Source organism: Scyliorhinus canicula, chromosome 20 (genome assembly GCF_902713615.1).
Source record: "Scyliorhinus canicula chromosome 20, sScyCan1.1, whole genome shotgun sequence".
In the NCBI taxonomy this organism is placed as follows: Eukaryota; Metazoa; Chordata; class Chondrichthyes; order Carcharhiniformes; family Scyliorhinidae; genus Scyliorhinus; species Scyliorhinus canicula.
The window spans coordinates 22291863-22316065 of record NC_052165.1 but is presented as its reverse complement, the minus strand read 5'-3'; the positions used below and the strand labels follow the sequence as shown (position 1 = coordinate 22316065).

The window sequence follows — 24203 nt, the reverse complement described above, 5'->3', positions numbered from 1 at the left end:
GGTTTCCTCACCTGATGAATATTCCCAGAATTTTCTGTCTTTATTTCAGATTTCCAACAGCCATTCTCTCCGGCTTTTCCACCTCAAACCTACAAGAGACTAAATTGGGGAGAGCCAATGTCAACAGTGTGGAAGAATCTTCCAGCACAGTCTGTGGCCCAAGGGGAGGAGGAATGCTTCCTTCCGACCTCTCCACCCCAACCTAATTTGCTTTACTCGAGGGGATTCTCTTCCAAACACCTACCTCACTGTGACCACATCCTCCTCCTGATCGCCAACTGGGCCTGGTCTTTCTCCAACATCCCACCTCAATTGTCACACCAACCTCCAAGCCACACCATAGACCCGAGAAAGAAGGTTCACTTAAGTTTATTATGAACTTAATTATAAACATTTCAACCATGATTGAATGGTGGAGCAAGCTCAATGGCCCGAATGGCCGAATTCTGTTCCCATGGTCTCAGGAACCATGACGTTCATTTGGGTTAACAACAGCTGACAACCTGCTTTTGAAAGAAAACGTACATGATGGAGTTAAATCCCCACAGTGCTTGGTGAAACCAACCAGGACTCACCAGAATGACAGGGAGTGGGATAGCTTGATCTTTGTTTCGGAAAAGGCTCGGCACAACATTGAGGGCCAAAGGGCCTATTCTGTACTGTTCTATGTTCTATCCTGCACATTACTTGGTCCCAGATAATGATTTTAAAAGCTTATTGATTTTAAAAGAAAAGGACACCAGTTTGCAAGGGACTATCAGAAACCCATGCCACTATAACCTCACTTCAGATACTGGGATATTCAGATGCTGGTTGCTTGATTGGAGTGGGCGTCGGGGTGCCCTGGTAACAGAGGAACCATGGCTCAAGCAGATCACCTTATCATGGAAATCATTCACCGTCTGAACCAGCCAGGTAAGATCTACTCCCTTAATTCAAGAGGTCTCTTCTCCCTCAGTATACAAGCGCCCCCAAATTGACCTCCTGTCAGGTTGGGACTTGGGAACTCTGAACTATGTTCACTGTATCTCAGTTGGGAGCACATTCACCTACAAACCTGAAGGTTACGCATTCTAGTTTTATTCTAGATCAGAAACACCAGTGTCGTATTGAGAGAGTACTGCACTCCTGGTGCCATATTTCAGATTAGATAGTTAATCAAAGCCCTCATCAGCCTTCTTAGGTGGCTGTAAATTATTTCATGATAAAGATCAGGGAATTCCACAATTTTCCTGCTAACATTTATCCCTCAACCGACAGCACTGAAAAACAGATGATTAGCTCATAATCACATTTCTGCCTGTAGGACCTTGTTCTGCACAGATTGCAGACCCTGTTGCTGCAGTGACTATATTTCAAAATCATTTTGGCTGTCATATCCTTTTGATTGTGAAAGGTGCTAAATCAATGTCAGACTTTCTTTCCTTCATTATCAGACCCCCAACCCCATTTCATCTTTTACCCCTTTTATATTAATAACTGTGAAGGGGCAGGCTGAGGTTTCTCCTTCATGAGGAAGACCAGAGCAGGTGAGGTAGGGTTATGGGGTGCAAGGATGGGGCAGAGGACTGGGCCTGGGTGGGGTGCTTTTTCGGAGGGTTGGTGGGCCGGGTGGCCTCCTTCTGCACTGCAGGAATTTTATTTGGAAACTAGGCCCAAAACTAGGCCTGACAGAATTACCCAGTTGCTCCACGACAGAGCTTGCACCATCCCACTGGGAGTCGACTAGAAAAGCTGATGTATTTTATCCCTGGGTCTAAATTGGATAATTTTTCCAAAACGAACCAAGAAAGTGGGACTCTTAGGAAGAGGGATAAGCTACTTTTAAAGTCTGCAGGAGATGCCAGGCTGTCTCCAATTGTGAGGGAGGTATTCAGGCAATAAAATTACCTGAAGTGCACCTTCTAACTTGCTTGAAATCACAAGCCTTTTTTTCATCCTTCGCCAATAGCTGTCAATTCATTCAGATGTCCATGTCACAAAGTCAATCTTGAGTGCAAAATGACACCCAAAACGAGAGTCCCGTTTTGGACGTGTCCAGCAGGGTGTTTCTCGGCGCCTGCAGTGTCGGGAACGCGACTCTGTTGTTTTTTCTGACCTAGGCTCAGTATGCTGCGCTTAGTCCGCGTTTATTCACGTGATGCAGGAAGAGATCAGCGCAGGGAAGGATGCCTCTGCCAAGGTGTCAGGCTGGCAGTGCCCAAGTGCCAGCGGGAGTGTCAGGGAACCACCCTGCCCAGAGCCCAAGCACCCGCGACCCTCCGAGGGCCTGGCAGACCCCCTCAGGTGTCATTGTGCCTGTACCCATGTTAAATGTCACTGGGGCATGGTGTCCCAGGTGCGGGCGTTCGTTCCCCTGCCTTGGGAGAACCGGACGCCGACATATTTAAATGAGCCTAATAGACCACTTAAATATGTAAATTCAGATTAAGACATCTTGTTGAGATCTTCCCCACGCCAGGGGAGGGCCGGAGCATGGGTAACAGGTCACTGCCCGCCGCTGATCCTGTTTTCTTCACTACCACTGGATTCTCTGCCTTATCGGTAACCCCACTACCAGCGGCATGAGGTGGAAAATTGAGCCTAATATCCTGCTCTAGAAGTGGCCGCCTTTTGCAGTGTAGGATTCTGTGGAAAAAAAATGGGTGATGCTGTCTACTGTCGTATTTAATATCTCTCTTGCAGAGCTTTTTAATTGAGAAGAATAGGCCATGTGTTAACAAAAATTACTACAGCAACAAATGTTAGATATTTTACGGACTTAAAAGAGCAAGTATGACATGCCATTATTACTTAAATTTGTATAACACCGTTAACTACTAACATGTGAGGAGGTGGTGGTAAACTGTTATTGTCACTAGTATTCCAGAGCCGCAGGCTAATCCTCTAGTGACCCGGATATGAATCTCACCACGGCAGATGGTGAAATTTAAATTCAATGAAAATCTAGAATTGAAAGGTTACTTTTTTTTGTCATAAAAAAACATCTGGCTCCTTTAGGGAAGGAAATCTGCCGTCCTTACTTCGTCTGGCCTACATGCGATTCCAGGCCCACAGTGGTTGACTCTTAAACGGCCTCGCAAGCCTCTCAGCTGAAGGGCAATTAGGGATGGGCAATACATTTTGGCCCAGTCAGTGGCACCCACAATTCATGAATGAATAAACAAAAAGTGCAAAGATGATTATTAGACAGATCTTGACACCCAGCCACAAAGCCAGATGAAAAGCTTGGGTATTAGGGAGCATCTCCATGGAGAGCGTAATATCCCGCACGGGACCCACAGGAAATGATTACCTTCCCAGTGGACCTTGCGGAGTACGAGCTCCCCGGCTGAGGGGAGCAGTAACTCTATTAACCTTTGTACAAAAGGTCAGCCAGTAAGGCCATGATCAGAGAAGGAAATCGGTAGGGATCTATCGGGTAGTGTAAATACCATTATGATAAATAAACCTATTCTCTTTATTTTACTCGACTTGGTCTTCCGTGTCCTTATTAAAGAGATGGGGGGAATTCCAGATTTTGGTCACCCTTGGTAGAGTTCAGAATTGGAGGGGAGCAGATTTCTTGGAAGGTTTTAAGACTGGAGAATTTCAAGATTGAGATATTGGTGGGCAGGGAGCCAATGTGGATTAAGGAACACATGGGTGAATGGGGCTTGCTGCTAGTTAGGTTACAGGCATGCAGTTTTGGATGAGTTGAAGTTAGGTTGCAAAATGGGAGGTTGGCAAAGGAGCCTGTTGGAATAGTTAAGTCTGGAGGTAACAAAGGCGAGGATCGTTTATTTAATAAGGACACGGAGTCCCCACCGAAGAAAATAAAAGTAACAAAGTGCCTTGCCGCTGACCTTTTATACAGAGATCAATAGTGATCTCCCAGCCCTAGCAGGGGATCTGGTACTCCACAGGAGCCCCGTAGGTCCCGTGCAGGCTACTACAGTTTATCTCAAGCTATTATTGAAACTCAGCAGATAATTTACCCCAGATTAAACATTGAACTACCGCAACTTCCACATTTACTATTTGTGTATGCACAATCTTATCTACTATTGTTTGCATCAAGTTCTCTGATACTGAAACAAATGAAACATCAATAGAACAGATTTATATGCCTGGAAAGAGAAAAGGACCTGTTTTAATTAAATTTTGGATTGACTTTATGCAGCTGAACGTTAACAGATTTGTGATTCAATAAAGACAGAGATGCAGTTAATGCAGCTGCAGCTCTCACAAGACAAGATGCTAATGAGTTTCTTTTGTGTCGTACTCCACCAGATTTCTCCCCCCGCCCAAAAAAGCCTACATGCATCTGCATCCAATTTCTAATTCTTCATGAAATTACTTTCTTAATGTTGTATTATGATTTGGATCTAATGAGATGCAAATTGCTTGTAAACTAGGTTTAATTTGTGTGCCTGTCAAGAGTAGATTGGCTGCTTACTAACAGTAGCCTTTCACAAGGCAATAAATAACAAGATGAGTTACAGAATGTTTGGCGGTGCAATGCTTCCTGGCATAAACTCTATATTTCATCCCTTCCTAAGCGTGGCCCCAATCAATTATTTCACACTGATTGTCTGCTTAAATAAAAGATAATAATTTGTTTCTTTGTGATGATGCAGGCCAGTATTAGGCTCATAAAATATTGAGTGAGAATGCTGTGGAAAATAGATGTACCCCACACTAACCTACGACACACAAAACGATAGTGATGCTTCAGCCACATCTAGTTGCTATCCACCTTATTAAGATTTTTGAATTAAAAGACGGCATAAAAATCCTCATGTTGACCGGATTAAACTGAGCGTGAAGCCTCAAGAAAGGGTGTTCCACATTTTTGCTAATGTACGTGCTGGATTGTTGCAAATTCATTAGGTCTGGGCTGAAAGCAGAATGACCTACTGTGAGGTCTGTGTTCTGTGCAATGCAGTGAGCATACAATCATTTCCTGGCAGGAAGAATGATTTGAGACTTGATTAACCAAAACGATAATGAGTCCCAAGAGATACATTTCACAAGGTGCAAATAAACACAAAGAAAATCAGTCACTGGAGTGAAGAATTGCAGTAAATATATATGTATTCCATCATGAAGTATTCAATACATATTTGATGTATTTACATTGTCAGAACAATCTTAGGAACACATTCTGGCCAGACACATCAGACACAATAGGAACATTCTGCCTTGCGCTGCCGATTGTTATTGGCATGTTTTAACTGGAACTTAAACTGCCATGTCACTGGCGACAGCAGAACATTTGTACAAAGTATCATTAATGCCTTTTTTTCCCCCCTTTTAACGTCACAACACTGTTGGAGTAAATTTCTGTGTGGCAACGATGGGTGGGGGGGGGGGGGGGGGGGGGGGTGCTGGCTGTACTAACAATCGGCCTCCCACTGCACCCTACGCTGTCAGCAAGTAATTTGGAGTATTTATCAAGAGATGTCACAACGTCGGGCGATAAATTTAGGCATGTGCTGCTGTTTGTACTAAGTATTTTCAAGTTAACCTGTTGTAGGCCACTTGGCAGCATCTGAGGAGGAATGAATAGAGTAACAAGCTGAGGTGATTGCTTTCCTCCCCACTCCCCGATCAATTAAGGGGCTGTGAACATTGCTCCAGCTTTTATTGCCCATGGACAATAGCCCGTGAGAAGGTGGTGGTGTTGGTGAGCTGCTTTCTTGAATACAATTGAAGGGCTTGCCAGGCCATTTCAGAGGGAAGGTAGGAGTCAGTCACTTTATTGTGGTTCTGGAATTACATATATCGGCCAGACAGGGCAAGGTAAGCAAAATTTCATTCCCTATTAGAGAATCAGATTTGCTTTTATGGCACTCAGTTTCATGGTCACTCTTACTTTTGATTTCGCTCCATGTTTAATTAAATTCTGAACTTCATTACATTTGCGTAATTTAAGTTCCCTGGTTGCCATGGTGGGAATTGAGCTTATGGGCGGAATTTTCCCATTATTTGTCAGTCAGGGTCTGACTAAAGACCGGTGTGTATCTTCCCGGTTGCACAGATCTTCCAACACTCTGAGCAAAACAATTTGGAGGTCTGGTTTACGCTGTCACTGTGGTGGGGCATGCAGAGTGACAGAGCCGGAAAGGTTGGCTCCACAGTGTGCCACCTTTAATGGGCACAGTGATCTGAACTAGAAGTAACTGCCCACCCTCACCCTCCAATGGATACAGAGGACAAGCATCAGGGTCTCTGCCCCCACCCCTCCACCCCCACCACACAAGCATCAGATTCCCCCTCCCCCCTCCCCCCCCCCCCTCCAACCGCCGCCCCACCATGTCACAATTGTCAGGGGCTCCCCACCACCAGAAAACATAATGGGAACCCCCACACCCCACCCTAAACGGGGCTCCACAGATGATCCGCACCTGGCACTTCCCCCGGAACAGGTTGATATTGCCAGTTTGGCATGGCTGGGGCAAGCCAACCCATGGCACAGTGGGTAGTCGATGGCACAGCCCGGTCATGTTGCCCCCCCCCCGCCCCACTCCCGGGCCGGGGGCTCATATTTACCATTGTGCCCCTGGGGGGGGGGGGGGGGGGGGGGGGGGTCCCCTCGACTGATTCATGCATGTCACGTCAGTGAGGTAAGAATATTAAGTGAGGGGTTTAATGCCATGGGGGGCTCAAGGGCGTGAATCTGATAACCATATTGACTAAATTTAAATAGCTTAACACTGTTGTTTCTGGGGTCGAAGAAAGTTCCACCTGCTAGTGTCAGGGACTCGAAGGTGAGGGTAACACCCGGGCTTTGAGGGACATGGCCCGGCAATGCCCTGGCACAGCCCCATGGCACCCTGGCAGTGCCAATCAAAGGGCAGTGCTGGGGCAGTATCGGATTTGAAGTGCAAGGGGTGGGGTCAGGTTGGTGGTGCAAGGGAGGCTCGTGGGCAGGGCCTCTCGAGAACCCTGCTGTGGATGTGGCGATGATGGGGGGAAAGGATGATGCTCCAATACTGCCAATGATCGAAGTGAGGATGCCCAACACCAGCAGTGATGGAAGGAGGGGGGGATGTTTGCCTTGATGGCTGCATGGTGTGGGTGGAGTGTGGGGGGGTGACCCAATCATTGAGTGGTGGGGATGAGGTTGCCCCTCTGTCTCCTAGGTTTGGAGATGTTCCCCTTGTCTGCCGGGGGTTCCATTGCCGTGGGGGGGGGGGGGGGGGGGGGGGGGGGGGGATGGTGGAGGACATTAGGATATTTACTTAGATTTTGAGATAGAGGCGCCCTTTAAAAAAGGCACCCCGATGTTGGTGAAGTTGGGCGAGCCAGCCTCTATCAGTCCCCACCCTGCCAGAATGACGACGCAAAACACAACCCCTTGCTTTTTTGACAATGTGCCAGTAGATTTGGAATAAAATCCTGGCTGGATTTCACTTTGAACGCAATCTAACCAAATTAGAACATGACGAGCGCATTTAGCCAGGTGTTTCCCGGCACTCTCAGCGCCGAGAAAACCACGCTCACGGCAAACTCCTCAGTTCAGGCAGGGATCCGATCAATCGACCCCCCGACATTACCCCCAAACTACTCCAAAGCCCCAACTCACCTACAAGGGACTTCCGCATGCCACCTCACACATGCAGTGCACCCCTGGGCCTGATCCCCGCTGTTCTTCTCCCCCACACACAAACGCCATGATGAACATGTCTATTTTTGTGAAGAAGGCCTAGGGGATGAAGATCAGGAGGAATCTTAACAGGAAGAGGAATCTTGGTCGGAGGTTCATTTTGATTGTCTGCATTCTCCCTGCCAGGTAGAGTGAGAGTGAGTCTCGCCTCGCGCAGGTCTCTCTTTACCTTTTCTACCTGACTCAATAGGTTCCACTTATGGATCTATGTCCAGTCGTGGGCTATCTGGATCCCGACGTATTGGAATTTGGTTAGTGCCAACTTGAGCGGCAGCTTCCCCAGCTCCGATTTCTCCCTCCACTGCGGGTTCACAGAGAAGATTTTGTTCTTGCTCAGGTTGAGTTTGTGACCTGAGAAGGCTCTGAACTCCCTTGCAAGTTCCATTATTCCTCCAGTGCTGGATCTGGGATTTGAGACATGGAGAAGCAGGGCATCCACATAGAGTGAGACTCTAGGCTTCCTGTCTCCCCCCTGGATGCTATTCCACCCCTTCGCTGATCTGAGAGCGATAGCCGGTGGCTCGATTGCCAGGGCAAATAGCAATGGGGATAAATGACATCCCTGCTCTGTGCCTCTGTGAAGCGGGAAGTATTCAGAGCTGGTGGCGTTTGTCCATACCCTCGCCATGGGTGCGCTTCACCCATGAGGTGAACCCTCTTCTAAACCCAAAACATTCCAGTACCTCTATTCCAGCTTGTCCATTTGACTCTCTCAAAGGTCTTCTCTGCATCTAGAGAGATGATCAGTTCTAGTGTCTCCTTTCCCAGTGGGGTCATAATCACATTCCGCAGGCGCCTGATGTTCGCCGTTAGCTGTCTGCTCCTGAGACAGCCCGTCTGCTCCTCCGTAATTACCTCCGGCACGCAACTCTCCAGTCGCCTCGACAGGACCTTCGGCGGTCTTTGGTATTGGTGCTCAGGAGTGAGACGGATGTGTATGACGCACACTCTGTCGGGTCCATGCCTTTTTTGGGTTCAGCGCTATTGAGGCCTGTGCCAGCGTGGGCAGCAGGATTTCTCTCCACAGAACATCTCCTCCAGGTGCTGAGCCAGTGCAGCCGTCTGGTCCGGGTGCCTTCTACAACTGCATGGAGTTGATACTCTCCGTGACTTCCCCCAATTCTGGTGGTGCATCCAGTCACTACCTCTTTCCTCCATCACAGTTGGCATGTCCAGCACCTCGAGAAACCGTTTAAACATCAAGTCCCCCTCCAGGGGCTTGGAGATGTACAGCTCCCAGTAGGAAATCGTAAAGGTCTGATTGATCTTGTCTGGCGCTGTGACTAGCTTACCATTCCTATCCTTCACCTGTGTTATCTCCCTCGTGGCGGCCTGCTTTCTCAGCTGGTGTGCCAGCAGGTGGCTGGCCTTGTCTCCATGTTCATAAAAGGTCCTCCGTGTCTGATGGAGTTGGTGCACTGCCTTCCCAATGGGCAATGCTGACTTCCTACAAAGGAGGAGGTATATGAGGGGCCTGGCCCTTCTGAACCTCCTATTATACCACTTGGCGGCAAATGCAGAAAGTTACGCGGATGGACGAAAGAGCTGGAGGTGGAATGGGTGATAATGGAGGAGGTCCCCTGCACAGCAACATCCCTCCGAGCACTGACCACGGCCCCATTCCCATTTCCCCCAGCCCAGTACTCCGAAAACCCGGTGATGATGGCCACGTTGAGGACATTGAATCAACTCAGGTGCCACTTCAGACGAGATGCAATGTCTACTATGGCCTCCATCTGCAAAACTATAAATTCACCCCTGCAACAATAGACACTTTCTTTAAAAGGTGGAGACAGGACAAAGGGTACTGACTGTTGGGACCTGTACTTAAACAGCAGAGCAGTGACCCTGGGGTATCCAATGGTCAAGCTTCTGCTCCCGAAAGAGATCGAGCTCCGGTACATGGACCTTATTGGTTGGTTTAGCTGATTGGGCTAGACAGCTGATTTGTGATGCAGAACAAGGCCAGCAGCGTGGGTTCAATTCCCGTGCCAGCTGAGAATTCTGAAATCTCCCGGAATGTGGTGACTAGGGGATTTTCACAGTAACTTCATTGCAGTGTTAATGTAAGCATACTTGTGACAATAAAGATTATTATTATTAAGGAGCATCCTTTGCAAGGAGACTGCAAAGTTCCTCAAGCTACCCGGTCACACCCTACTGGACAGATTTCTAACATCAGACGAACTAGGGGAAAGTAACTGCATTGACATGTATGAATAACTGCGACAGGGCCTCGCTGGACGAGGCATGGGACAAACGGGAGGAGCAGCTGGGCATAGAGATGGGGGAGCACTCTCAGTCGATGCACTGCATAGGACGAACTTCACTTCCTCGTGCATAGGTCTGAGCCTAACGCAACTAAAGGTAGTCCACAGGACGTACTTGACCGAACACGCATGCGCAGGTTCTTCCCGAAGGTGGAGGACAGATGTGAACAAGGGCAGCACGGTAGCATTGTGGATAGCACAATCGCTTCACAGCTCCAGGGTCCCAGGTTCGATTCCGGCTTGGGTCACTGTCTGTGCGGAGTCTGCACATCCTCCCCGTGTGTGCGTGGGTTTCCTCCGGGTGCTCCGGTTTCCTCCCACAGTCCAAAGAAGTGCAAGTTAGGTGGATTGGACATTATAAATTGCCCTTAGTGTCCAAAATTGCCCTTAGTGTTGGGTGGGGTTACTGGGTTATGGGGATAGGGGTGGAGGTGTTAACCTTGGGTAGGGTGCTCTTTCCAGGAGCCGGTGCAGACTCGATGGGCCGAATGGCCTCCTTCTGCTCTGTAAATTCTATGAACAGTGCCAGGGAGGCCCGGCCAACCACACCCACATGTTCTAGTCGTGTCCTGGATGTGTCGGTTACTGGATCACCTTTTTCGAAGCAACGTCCAAGGTTGTGGGGGTGAGGGTGGAACCATGCCCTCTAGTGGTCATCTTCAGGGTTTCGGAACAGCCGGAGCTCTTTACCTGGGAGATGGAGCAGACGCCCTAGTCTTTGCCTCGCTGATCGCCCGCCAGAGACTCCTGCTCAACTGGAGATCAGCAGCGCCACTCAAGGCCACAGACTGGCTGTCCGACCTAGCAGAATTCCTCAAAATGGAAAGTTGAAATTTGCCATCAGAGGGATCGGAGGAAGGCTTCCGCAACACATGGAAGCAATTTACCTACCTGCTCGAAGACCTGTTCCGACCAGCAACCAATAAGGGAGGGGCGTGTAGGGAGGGGGGACTGAAACAGACAAAAAAGAAGAAAAGTGAAAGGGGGGTAGGAAAGGGGGGGGGGGGGGTAAGGGGGGGGAGAGGGTGGGGGGGGGAGAAACCACCCAGAGTGCAGGCGAATTAGGGCAGAGCAACCAAAGGGTACTGAGGGACATAAAAACCTATGGGTGCGGCCACAACAAACAACAACAGGGTACAGCTTGGTGGCCTCAATCACACTTCTGGTATGGGGAAACATGGAGATAGTTAAACAGTACGGTCATGGTGCCTGATTACCGGGAGCCCAATGATTATATACCGGTATCTGTATATATGTTTCCTATGTATTCATACCTGTTTATTTCTTCCCTATTTAAATTTTTTTTGTGGGAATGTTGTTACTATAAATGCAAAACCAATAAAAATATATGTTTTTGAACGATATCACGAGGCGTGGCAAGCCGGGTAGATTCTGGAAGAGGGCTCTCCCACCACCTACCGGCTGCGCCACACCACCTTTCGGGCACAATGCAGCCGGTATATCGCGCCGTTTGCCATTTTTTAGGAATATTCTGCCCCATACCTTTGGCCCCTTTGATAAAATTGTAAAAAGCCCCAGTACTGATCCCATTGGCCACTCATTGCACATTGTCAACCAGAGAATGACCAATTTATGCCTGCTCTCTGATTCCTGTAAACTCGCCAATTTCTTGTACACACCAATATGATATCCATTGCTCCGTTAGCTATTATTCTCTGCAATAACCTTTGATGTGGCACCTTTATCAGGTTCCTTCTGCAAATCTAAGTACAGTACATCCACCAGTTCCCCTTTCTCCACAGCACATGTGAATCCTTCAAAGAGCTCCAATCAATTGGTGCAGCATGATTAATAGCTTCAAACATTTCCCCATTCCTCCCTATGAGAGGAATTCTGTTTGAGTAGCTAAACACTGAATTATTTTGATTCCATCGCATGCGTGTATGTTCAAGCAGGATTCTCACCCAGAAGCCAGCTTAATTGACAGACGTCAAACATGCAGCAGAAGCCACAACTGAGAAGAAGGTAGATTTGGGTTGCTGGGGCAGGTGCTGGAAGGGTGCAGGTGCCAGAATGAATGATCAGACAGTGGGAGGCAATGACTGAACGTCACAGACAAATCATGAGCAAAGATGAGGGTATCTCGTCGATGATCTGTGATACAATTATGGGGGAGGATCCGAGAGTTTCCATCGCAGATGTTGAACACCCAATCATAAGATGCTATCCAATCTTTGGGCCATGGATCGATCTAATTGGACTGCTCAGGGATTGTATAGCTTCTCTTTTTTTTATTCATTTACGGAATGTGGACATCACTGGTTAGGCCAGAATTTATTGGCCATCCCTAGTTGCCCTTCAGAAGGTGGTGGTGAGTTGCCTTCTTGAACCGCTGCAGTCCTTGAAGTGCAGGTACATCCATTGTACTGTTACAGTGGGAGTTCCAGAATTTTGCCCCAGTGACAATGAAGGAATGGCAATATATTTCCAAGTCAGGGTGGTGAGTGACTTGGGAGGGAACCTCTAGGTTGTGGGGCTCCCAGGTATCTGCTGCTCTTGTCCTTCTGGTGGATAGTAGTTGTGGGTTTGGAAGGTGCTGTATCAAGAACCTTTGTGAGTTACTGCAGTGCATCTTGTACATGGTACACACGGCTGCCACTGTTTGTCGGTGGTGGAGGATTCGAATGTTTGTGGAAGGAGGAGCAATCAAGCTGGCTGCCTTGTCCTGGATGGTGTCGAGCTTCTTGAGTGTTATTTGAGCTGCACTCATCCAGGCAAGTGGACAGCACTCCATTACACTCCTGACTGGATTCACCTGAGAAAGGAGCAGTGCTCCAAAAGCTAGTGTTTTAAAAACAAACCTGTTGGACTTTAACTTAGTTTTGTAAGGCTTCTTACTGTGCTCACCCCAGTCCAACGCCGGCATCTCCACATCATCACTCCTGACTCGTGTATTGTAGATTTTGGACAAGTTTGGGAGGTCAGGAGGTGAGTTACTTGCCATGGGATTTGACCTGCCCTGGTAGCCACAGTATTAATATTGCTACTCCAGTTCAATTTCTGATCAATGGTAACCCCCAGCATGTTGATTCTGAGGGATCCAGCAATGGTCATGCCATTAAATGTCAAGGGGCGATGGTTAGATCCTCTCTTGTAGGAGAAGGTCATTGCCTGGCAATTGTGTGGTGCAAATGTCACTTGTCAGCCCAAGCCTGGATATTGTCCACATCTTGTTGCATTTGGACATGGACTGCTTCATTATCTGAGGAGTCACGACTGGTGCTGAGCATTGTGCAGTCATCCGCAAACATCCCCATTTCTTACCTTATGATGGAAAGGAGGTCATTGATTAAGCAGCTGCAGATGGTTAGGTCTAGGACACTGCCCTGAGGAACCCCTGCAGTGATGTCCTGGAGCTGAAATGATTGACCTCCAACCATCTTCCTTTGTGCCAGGTATGACTCCAACCATAGAACATAGAACATAGAACGATACAGCGCAGTACAGGCCCTTCGGCCCTCGATGTTGCACCAGTGGAGAGTTTCCCCCCTGATTGCCATTGACTCCAGTTTTGCTCGGCTCCTTGATGCCATACTCGGTCAAATCCTGCCTTGATGTCAAGGGCAGTCAATCTCACTTCACCTCTGCTCAACCAGACTGGCTCAGGGAGGAGTCAGTTCCCAGCAAGGTCTCATTTTCAAAGCGTTTTAAATCAGACCATTTTGAAAGATCTTAAGGAATCTCAATGTTCAAAGTTTAAACAGTTAGGAGCAAGTGAAATTCGGTGATTTATGACAAAATAAAATGAAATATAAAATCCAATTGTTCAGCAATGTTGGAATTTTTAATGTCTGCATCATCAGTTTATGTTAATAACTAAACTCTTGGAGAATCCTGGGAAATAAGTTAATGCTTTTGAACCCAATCTGGAACTTTAGCATGAGGGTCAGATTTTGTAGAAGAAAGGCTTGCCGGGAATATCAATTATTTGTCAGTTTGATGTCATTTTAATACTTGCCCAATTAATTATTACCTTGGTAAAAAATGACCATTGAAATTTTTTATGACAGGTTCTCTTTTATGTTATATCCAATATTACTTGACATTTATCAGGTTTTCAACAAACCAACTACATCAGTTACACATTCTAGTGTTCATCTTGCGTACTCTGGTAAGCTACAGGGACCATATTTATCATTGCAATAATAGATCAATGAGGGTGATAAATGTGCATTAATATGTTCTATCTATTTCACAGAATGTTGGTTTGATGTATGTTGTTATTCTATAACGTGACATAAATATAAAACATTTTTCTGCACCTGGACCAAAAAGGCAATGGGCAGAATCTTGTACCATTACCAACGGCAAATTTGATGGTCGGGGGAGGGTGGGGCACTTAATCAGCCCAAATCAGCCAGTGGCAGGAAAGTTTACAAATGAATTTCCCACCCTGCAGCCAGTTGAGGCCCCAGAATCGGCAATCAACGACCGCTTGAGGGCCTCATACTGCCCACAGCTGGTGGGCAGGGATTCTCTCCTTCAAAGGCACTCAGTGTTTGACCAAGGGACCTGGCACCAGGGAAGAGGGGCTGTCATAGACCACACCCTTCTTGGTCCCCATGAGCCCCATCCCGCCAACTCTCCCCTGGGATCCAATGATGATCCTTGGCCTCAGATGGGTGGCATATTGACAGCACCTACCGCCTCCCTGGGTCCCTGCTCTGATTGACCAAAAACTCTTGGCAAGCTGGACTTCTGCCGGCAGAACCCTTGATGCCAAGGAAAGACTTGGTCCTGACCTCTCAAGTGCCTGAGTGGGACAAAATGTGGTGGACCTTCCCAGGGCAACGCGGGACTCTCACTGCTTCGCCAACCCATGACTGACATCCCCATCACACCCATAAGATTCTGATCAATATGTGCTAAAACTTATGATAGGTTCAGTTTTTTAATCCCCAGATGCAAAGAAGCAAACAATATAATTAAAAGGAAAAGACGTATGTTAATTAGGTAACATGTAGGTAGTGATACTGAATTTCCCTCAATTAATTCACTTGCCTCAGGCCATTAAAGCAAAATTGTGATCTTAGTTTAGTAAAGTTACGAAAAGCAGCCAAGTGAAAATTGAGAACTCACTCTTGAGGCTAGCTGCAGGATACTTGAAACTGGTATGAAGGCCAGGATTAGAATCACTTTCCAAATTATTTTTAATGCGGTGATTTATCATTATTGACTTTCTGCAGATTAATGCTGTGACTAATCATTTTGATGCTGCCCACATTGTTCTGTAACACCCAAGCTTCTATCTCTGTGGGAGATGGAGACGTATTTCTTACCAATTTGGAAGCTTAATTAGCCAAACACTCACATGGGACCTCAGCAACAGAAGCAAACATGTTTCAATCGATCAAGTATCTCGTTGATAAATTAGTTTTGTTTGTGATCTCCATTGTAGGACCTCTACCTCCATTGGGGGCCGGTTTAGCTCGGTTGGCTGGACAGCTGCTTCGTGATGCAGAGCAAGGCCAACAGCCGCAGAATTCCTTTACCGGGGAGGTTATTCATGAAGGCCCCGCCTTCTCAACATTGCCCCTCATCTGAGGTACCTGGACCCCCAGGTTAAATCACCCTCTACCCCTCGAAGGGAAAAGCAGACTATGGTCATCTGACTATGGTGATTTACTTTGCTTACCTCCACCAAAAACAATGATTAGTTTTGTTTGTCATTGTCATTTGTTCTGGGGGACAGTTTCACGCTGAGTATATGGGTGGGATTTTCCAGATTTACCATTGCGGTGTGTTCCCTGGGTGTGGGGGCAGGTGAGCCACTCAAATTCCCACAGACTTTGGTGGGACCAGAGGATGGCACCATTGGCCAATGGATAGTGCCATCCGGCGTGGGAAAACCCAGTCGGGGCGAGTTGGAAAATCTCGGTTGATGGGCATAATTCTCCCTTCAGTCACATCAACGGGGCTCTCCGGTCCCGCTACAGTGAATTTTGGTGGAGCACCAAAGACTCTGGGCGGGATTCTCTGATCGCGGATGCCGGAATCGTTCCCGGCGATTTACCGGAGAATCCATTTTTTACGCCCGCATTGTGGTCTGCGCCGTTTTTCCGGAGTTCCGCCCCCTCGAAAATGGCCTACTCAAGGAATATGCCGCTTGCCATTGGGATGGCCGCAGGACATCACCTGAGGCCCTCCCCCGATGTTCCACCCCCAATGGGCCGAGTCCCCGCTGGTATGGGGCGCATGTCCTCTCACTTTACGGGGCCCTCACGTGACGGCTACGGACTGCGCCAGCACCACCACAGCCGGGGGGGGGGGGGGGGGCCGGGGTGGCTTCGGCGGGGGCTGAGGAGACTCGTGGGGGATGGTCTGGGGATGGCGAGGGGGGGTTGCAGGGGGGATGTTTGTGGTAGGCACTGTCCGCGTGCGGCCGGCACCATGTTGTATGGCGCGGCTGCTGCAGGCTGCCACCATGTGCATGCGTGGCCACGGACCTGCCAATTTGGCGTCGGTATCGGCAGGTAAAGCTGGGAGCTTTACTTGGAGAGGCTGCTAGCCGCCCACCAGGTGGAGCATCGGTGCAGAGGCGGCTCTGACGTTTTTGTTGTAAGACCAGACGAATCCTGTAGACATAGCTGCAGAATCGGAGAATCCAGCCCTCTGGGCGCGATTCTCCGCCCCCCCACGACGGGTCGGAGAATAGCGGGAGGGCCTTCCCGACATTTTTCCCGCCCTCCCGCTATTCTCCCCCCCACCCCCCTCGTCCAACTCCCGACACGAATCGCTGCCGCCGTTTTTTTACGGCCGGCAGCGATTCACAGCTGATAGATGGGCCGAAGTCCCAGCCCTTTACGCTGTTTTTACGAACGGCAAACACACCTGGTCTGGCCGTTCGTAAAAACGGCGGGAACAACTTGCTTTTTATAACCATGGCACCGATTGGCACGGCAGTACCACGGCCGTGCCAAGGGTGCCATGGGCCCGCGATCGGTGGGCACCGATCGCGGGCAACGGGTCCGATGCCCGCGCACTATTTCTCCTTCCGCCGCCCCGCAGTATCCATTCGCGGGGCGGCTGAGGGGCATCCCGGCCGGCGCATGCGCGGGTTTCGCGCAAATACGCGATGGCGTCATCCGCGCATGCGCGTGTTGGAGTCTTCCAATTCGCGCATACGCGGCTGACGTCATATGACGCGTCAGCCGGCGCTAACTCCGGCAAGCGGGCTTAACGAAATTCGTTAAGCCCGTGATGCCGGAGCTTACGGCGTCGGGCTGCTAGCCCCGACCGGGGACCAGAATTGGTTCCCGGTCGGGAAGGGGCGCGCTGGCGTCAAACCCGCCCGGGTTTGACGCCAGCCTTACGATTTCTCCCGTTTTGGGAGAATCGCGCCCTCTGTTCTTGCTGGCAGCAGTCTCGGGGCCAAATTGAAATGGGGAATCCCGGCTGATGATTGGGATATATTTTCTCGGCAGTAGAATTGTAACCCACAAAGCTCTCAGTTCTGCGTTCCATGATGTTGCCCAAGCGATAGTGAAGGAACGGCGATATATTTCCAAGTCAGGGTGGTGAGGGACTTGGAGGGGAATGTCCAGGTGGTGGGGTTCCCAGGTATCTGCTGCTCCTGTCCCTCTAGATGGTGGTGGTCATGGGTTACTTCCACTTCCCCACTATTCCCCAAAGGAAAAAACATTTGAAGGTATGCTGAATGGTAGGTGGGGAGGGTTGGAGACTGACCCAATTATCATTTGTTCATTCATAGGGGCTGGTTCAGCACAGTGGACTAAACAGCTGGCTTTTAATGCATAACAAGGCCAGCAGCGCGGGTTCAATTCCCCTACCGGCCTCCCATAACAGGTGTGGGAATGTGGCGACTAGGGGCTTTTCACAGTAACTATAACAGTGACAATAAGCGATTATTATTATTATTCACTTCTTTTCCTGCCTCCAAGTTGATTTCATTTGCTATTAGACTTTTACTGCCCAGCGCACTCTTGATTTAAAACCGTGTTGCATGTAATAAATTGTAACATATTCAGAGTGATCACATTCTTTGAAGTGTTACCAAGCAGTCCATTTGATCAAAATCATGGGAGTTATTTATTTACCAATAGGCACTCCTCAAAAGCAGTGGTGATTAAATAATAATTAACTAACATATATTCACAATGTATCACAGGATGACTGGCATTCACAAGCTTAATGATACTGATGGTCCCGTAATTACAATATATATCATGCGTTTGTGGCTTTTAACGTCACAGGCCACGCATGATTTGTTAGCACAAAGTTATGTACATCCAGTTGCAAATTTAAATGTAGAGCTGTTAGCCTGGTGTGAGATTATTAGATAAGTCTGCTGCATGCAGAATCATTACCCCACATTAAAATGACAACTAAAGATAGGGGGTGCCCTATCCTTTGACCCATTATAGTCCATTCACCGAGAATGACGCTGAAACAGAATATTGAAAATATTGAAACCAAAATATTGAGATTATTGCTCAAGATATGGGTCTTGATGAATGACACTTCCGTCAGCGACCCTTTCTCATGCCTCATGTCTTTTCTCAATGTTTTCATACTTGTGTGCAATTCTTCAATGTCTTAAAAGAAAATGCCCCTCCGTATTGCTCAGACCACCCTGTGCTTCCTGCTCTTTGCACAGACTCTGGCTCATACTAGCAGTCTAGCCTCTCCCTCACTTACTGGAACCTTTGTCTCTCTCCCTCTCTCTCTCCCTCATCTCTAGCTCCTTTCTCCTCAGGATCTGGTGCATTCTCCTCCATTAGATTTACAGCAGAAGACACAGTCGAAAAACTAACATACTGAAACAAAATATTTATCTACTTAAAGATTAAGATGTCATATTATTAAGTAAAATAATGGCCAGAAACTCAATTATTCTGTATTAAAATGTACTTACATTTTGGAAATTATACATAATAAAAGAAAATTAATTAGCATTTTAAAACAAAGCAATGTACAATTTTAGTTGGTTTTAGGCTGTATTTGCTGCTAATATGGTGCAGGCGTAGTTGTACTGTTTTACTCCATGACACTATTGTGAGTGGCGGAGATCGGCATTCATATCAGTTATACTTTTCAGTTCTTTAGATCTAATACCCTGTGATTTCCCAAAGGTTTGCTGCATTCTATTTGCCTCTAGTGTATGACTAGATGGGATGCCAAACCTTTCCATTTCGTACAACACCAAAGTGTGAAAATTCCTGTATGGACTGAGGCTTCATTATCCCGAATCACAAATGCCCAAAGGAACTCAAAGGAAACTCAGAGACTCTCTCCATCCTAAATACGTATGCCATTTCTGCCATTGTCATACATTGCAGCCTTAGTATGATTAACTCCAGGAATTTTGATGCGACTGTTCGAACCAGATGTTCATTCAATGTGCGGATCTATCTTGGCTGAAGAACTTACTGCAAGCAGTCCTAATTTTTGCTATTTCTTTCTGGTTTGTATCTGAGTCTCTTTCTCTTACTGCCATGGTTTTGTTCACAGTGGTGTTCCTGATCCAACTTTCCGGGATCATTTCCAACCTTTTATGCCTTTGGTCTCAAGGCTGAAAAGCACAAATATCTCCAATCTTAAAACTGAGTGCTTTGATGCTGGGGTAATTGTTTTGGATTTCAGTAGACTGGCTCTTGGGGTGAAATATCAATGTGTCTCATTGAGCAGAACTTGACCTTGTATTCAACTGACCAAAGTACATTTAACAATTCTGTGATTCTGCAAGAAGCAATGGCGATATGAGGGGGGAAAAAGAACTCACACAGTAAATGGTTAAGATTCGGAATGAACGACCAGAGAGTGTGATGGAGACAGATTCAATCGAGGCAGCCAAAAGGGAATTAGAATGTTATCTGAGAAGGAAGATTGTGAAGGGATTTGGGGTGAAGGCAGGGGAACTGCTGAATGAGATAATCAATGGGCTGAATGGCCTCGTTCTGTGCTATAACAATTCAGTGATTCTCTTATGAGCAGGATCGGATGCCAAACCTTTCCATTTCCTACAACACAAAAATGTTGCATGGACTGAGGCTTCATTATATCTGATCACAAATGATCAAAGGATCTGATATTCTGAGGTTTTATTGTTTTGCTTCAGAATTCTCTTCATGCTCTATTCTGAGGCTGGAATTTTCCCCAAAATCAGCAAAGGCCGATGTCGGGCGGAAAAAGCAGCATTGAAGCTACCGACAGCAATGGCGGCTTTCTCCGCCATACAATGAAGCACTTTGGGAAAAGAAAGTTCACGTCACGGGTTCCACGATGGATCGCTGGTGGGGCAGTACGAGGATTGGGCACCATTATTCAAAGGCTGCCCCAGCGCAGATCGAGCAAACCAGTTCATCCGTGGACCACCCCCTGGCACCGCTAACCAGCACTGCCCGGGGAGCCCCCGGCACTACCAGGACACTACCCGAACATCGCCCCTGGCACTGACACCAAAGTAAAACGTGACTTCGCAGCTCTCACGATATTTTCCGCTCCTGTCACGGAACTCACCCGACTCAAACAGGAGCTGAATGTCCCAGCTTTTCCCAAAATTGCTGCTGAGGTTCTTTGCTCAGGATCATCCATATTCCTTAGTTTTTGCCACAACACCCAAGTTATGATTCTTTCTAAGTGCAAGACGAAATGTCATCAGTCAATAATGTAGCAGGGAAAAAAACATAATCTCCATCCTCCAATCAGAGCTTAATGGAAAACGGTCATTAAAAATGGTAATGGAGTGGAGAATTTATTAGGCAGTGCTCCATGTTTATAAAGGCTGCACTGCACCATTCACTAGAGCAAAAACAATACATTAATACTGATTTTCTTTTGTATGGATTTTATTCAGATAATCAGGAAGGTTTCTATAGCAAGATAAAAATTAGCAACAGGAGTAGGTAATGTTATGGTTGGGCTTCTACCTCAAATCCCCTTTCCTGTCCCATCCCCATACCCTTGCAGCAGCAGCTGAGGCCCAAATGCTCATGCTAAAAACATTCAAATTCTCCCTCAGCTTTTCCTTGTAAAAATTGTGCAGCGTGATTGTTTATTCTACTCCGGCTGGGGGATCATACACTAGCACGGTGATTCTTGAAATGGTGTCCACAAACCACTGGCGATCCGTGGAGACTGTTTGGGGGTCTGCAAAATAATATGGAAGTGTTTACTCAGCAGGGCCAGCTTTGTGGATGGGCAATGTGGGCGACTGCCCAGAGCCCTGTGGCCAGGACTTGGATGTCATCTTGTCATCATGCAGCTACTCAGGACCGACTGCTTAAGACACATAACCTTTTTGGTTAAAGGTCCCGACGGGAGTGATGTTGCGCTGCTGACGGAGTCTCCAACCTCTTGCTTTTATTTATTCTTTCATGGGATGTGGGCGTTGTTATATTCCTTGCCTTTTCCTCCAAGATAGCCAGATATGTAGTGTTGACAAAGAATATAAAAATAAGAATTTTGAATCAAAATACATTTTTTTTAACTCTGCTAACTTTGATTCAGTTCACACACTTTACTGAGTAACAGATACTAAACTAATAATATTGAATTTCTAGTACAGTAATCAATATTCTATCTAACTAATAAACCACACAATGACTTGACCTTGTGCTGTATCTCTACAATCAATTCTCACTCTGTTCTCCTAAGCACAGTAACTTAATTGCAGTGTTAATGTAAGTCTACTTGTGACAATAAAAAGATTATTATATTATTATTAAGCTTCTCATCATGTCCTCTTCAGCTTCTCCCAGAATTCCCAGAGATGCTGTCTTATATACAATAAATTACTAACGCCAACTAGTGTTTGGTTTACACATAGTTTCAAATGTTAACTCTTTATTACACTGGCACTGTACATATCATTACAGGCGTCACTGGCAAGGGCAGCATTTGTTGCCCACTCCTAATTACCCTTGAACTGAAAGGCTTGCTAAGCCATTTCAGAGGGCAGTTGACGATCAACCGCCTTGCTGTGGGTCTGGCAACATATGTAGGCCAGACAATGTAATTTTTTTGCATAAAGGATATTCGGGATAATATCACATATCACTGTAGGATAGTAGTGAATCAAACGGCTTACTACAACAATCTATGATAGTTTCACGGTTTCCATTACTGAAACCAGCTTCCAATTCCAGAGTCATTTATTGAATTTAAATTCCACCAGCTGCTTTAATGGGATTTGAACCCATGTGCACGGAGCATTGCCCAGGCCTCTGGATTACTAGTAGTGAGAATATCACTGTGCCGCCGTCTCTCCTTTTCGCCAGCATTGGTGCTTTGTCACTCAAGGAGATGCACAAAACTGTCAGACTAATCTCGGACCATCGTTCAGTCAGTCTGTCAGTGCTCTGCCATCCAGCTTTATCAGGCTGAGTAAATCAAATTCTGTTCTTAATTAGGTGGGATTTTTATGAGCATATTGGGGGAGCCATATTTTACAATTCCATCCACTTTTCTCTGAGAAATAAAAAATGTTGGTTCTTATTCAGTGATTTACGAGTGTCTTTGTCAAACGTTATACCACAAATAGACAGACTCTGCAATGAAAAGCAGTCGTATCCATCTCACTGACATCAGTAAATAAAAGCTTGTTTCTCAAAACATTACTATTAAAACTCTCTTTGTGATTACCAACCCATTTGAAAAGGGGTCCTTCAGCCGGAAACATTTTAGGACCGCTGGCCAAGCACAAATCACTGCTTCCGGAATGGCAGCTCATGAAGTACTCCCACTGACGCAGGATTCAAAAATAAAACATGCACTTGTCGGAAATCCTGTAGCGGTCTCCTGGAACAGACTCCGCACCCTGCCAATTGCTGGCAGGCCTACCTCCTGGTTGACTGAAAACACCATCAGCTGCAACCGTCTTAACTGCCCCGAGTGGTGACGTCCCAGGTTCCAGTGTTCCACAGGAAGTCTGGATGACCCTCCAATGCTTGAGGATGGGTCAGGGAAGTTATAATCACTTGTTCTACATGAGGAACAGCTCAAATTGTGCCTGTGGCCATCCATGTCAGACCATCTGAGCTCCTGTCCTGAGATATCTTTTCCTGGTGACACAGCAACCATTAGCGTGAGTCACCTGAAGTCACTGATTGGATTGTTAACCTCAACATTGAACTATAATTACTTCCCCAAACTTACAAATGAAAACAAAAGTTCAACTTTCACATGAATGCTGATGGCACTGAGCTCCACCTCCCCACTACCTCTCTCAATCACCATGGCGGCTTTGTAGTGTTAGGCCATTTATCTAACATCTAGCTTTGGAAGGGCTGCAGTTCCCACCGGCTAAACATTGGAAAAATAGAAACCAGTTTACCTTTGGCCCCTGTCACATGTTGGTACAATTATCAATGATTTCTTCCTCTTCCCAGACACAGCTGAGGCAGATGCTTTGCAAACTCGCCGCTCTATTCAACTCCCTGCAGAGCTTCAAACTCCATAGCATCCGCATCACAAGGAGGTCTTGTGGCGTAGTGGGTAGCACCCCTGCCTCTCAGTCAGAAGCTCTGGGGTTTGAGTCCCACCCCAGGACCTGAAAGCCAAGAAAGGTGTGTTCGTAATGCAGTTAAACAGGTTGAGTGTCCCAACCTGTATATCCTTCCAAACAGGCCAATGGCTGGCGGTAAGAGCAGGAGAGATTCCCGGTCAGCCACACAATGTGGGGTGGTGCCCCTCAAGCTATAAGCCCCTGGCGATGGGCAAGTGGCCTGTTCTGGGAATTTCTGGGAAACAGATAAAAGTCTGCCTTAGTACACCGCTAGGTGCGGGAAGAGAATTGGAATTAGAATCTCCATCACAAATTCCATCACAAAGACCATCGACCGCCACAAAAACAACCACCCATCTCCACTGCTATCACAGCCCATTGGCTACAAAAACTCTTACTTATGCCTCTGCCACCTACAGACTCAATTATATTCATACTTTCCTGGTCAATCTCCTATTTTCCTCTTTCTGCAATGTTCAATGCCTCCAAGACTTGTTTCCCCATGAAACTCTGCTTGCCATCAAAGCTTGCTGACTTAAATTGACCATTTAACCCTCAGAACCTCAATTTAAAACTCTCATTCTCATATTTAAACCTGTTCATAGTCTATTTTTCTGATGTTCTGAAACTCCTCAACCACCAATGTATTCATCTTCTCCCCTCATCTCTTCATCTTTCGGTCAATACTCATCTCTTTTGACTGTGTCTCTGTGAAATGCTTCAGGATCTTTTCCATATTAAAAGTGCTCCTTAAATGCCTGTTATTGTTAATGGCCATCTCGTGAAGTTCTCAGGT

General features: G+C 47.0%; 1 protein-coding gene across 14 annotated transcripts in view; it reads left to right on the top strand.

Annotated features, from left to right (window-relative positions):
• mgat4c (mgat4 family member C) overlaps window positions 1–24203 on the top strand; it is a 432470-nt gene that overhangs the window by 378116 nt on the left and 30151 nt on the right. The window contains exon 1 of one of the 14 annotated variants that reach the window (XM_038780731.1): window positions 5694–5784. The exons of the other annotated variants lie outside the window; for them this stretch is intronic. The gene's annotated coding sequence lies outside the window, so the exon portion shown is untranslated. Of the gene's footprint in view, window positions 1–5693; window positions 5785–24203 lie in introns of those variants that run through there. 14 annotated transcript variants of the gene reach the window in all.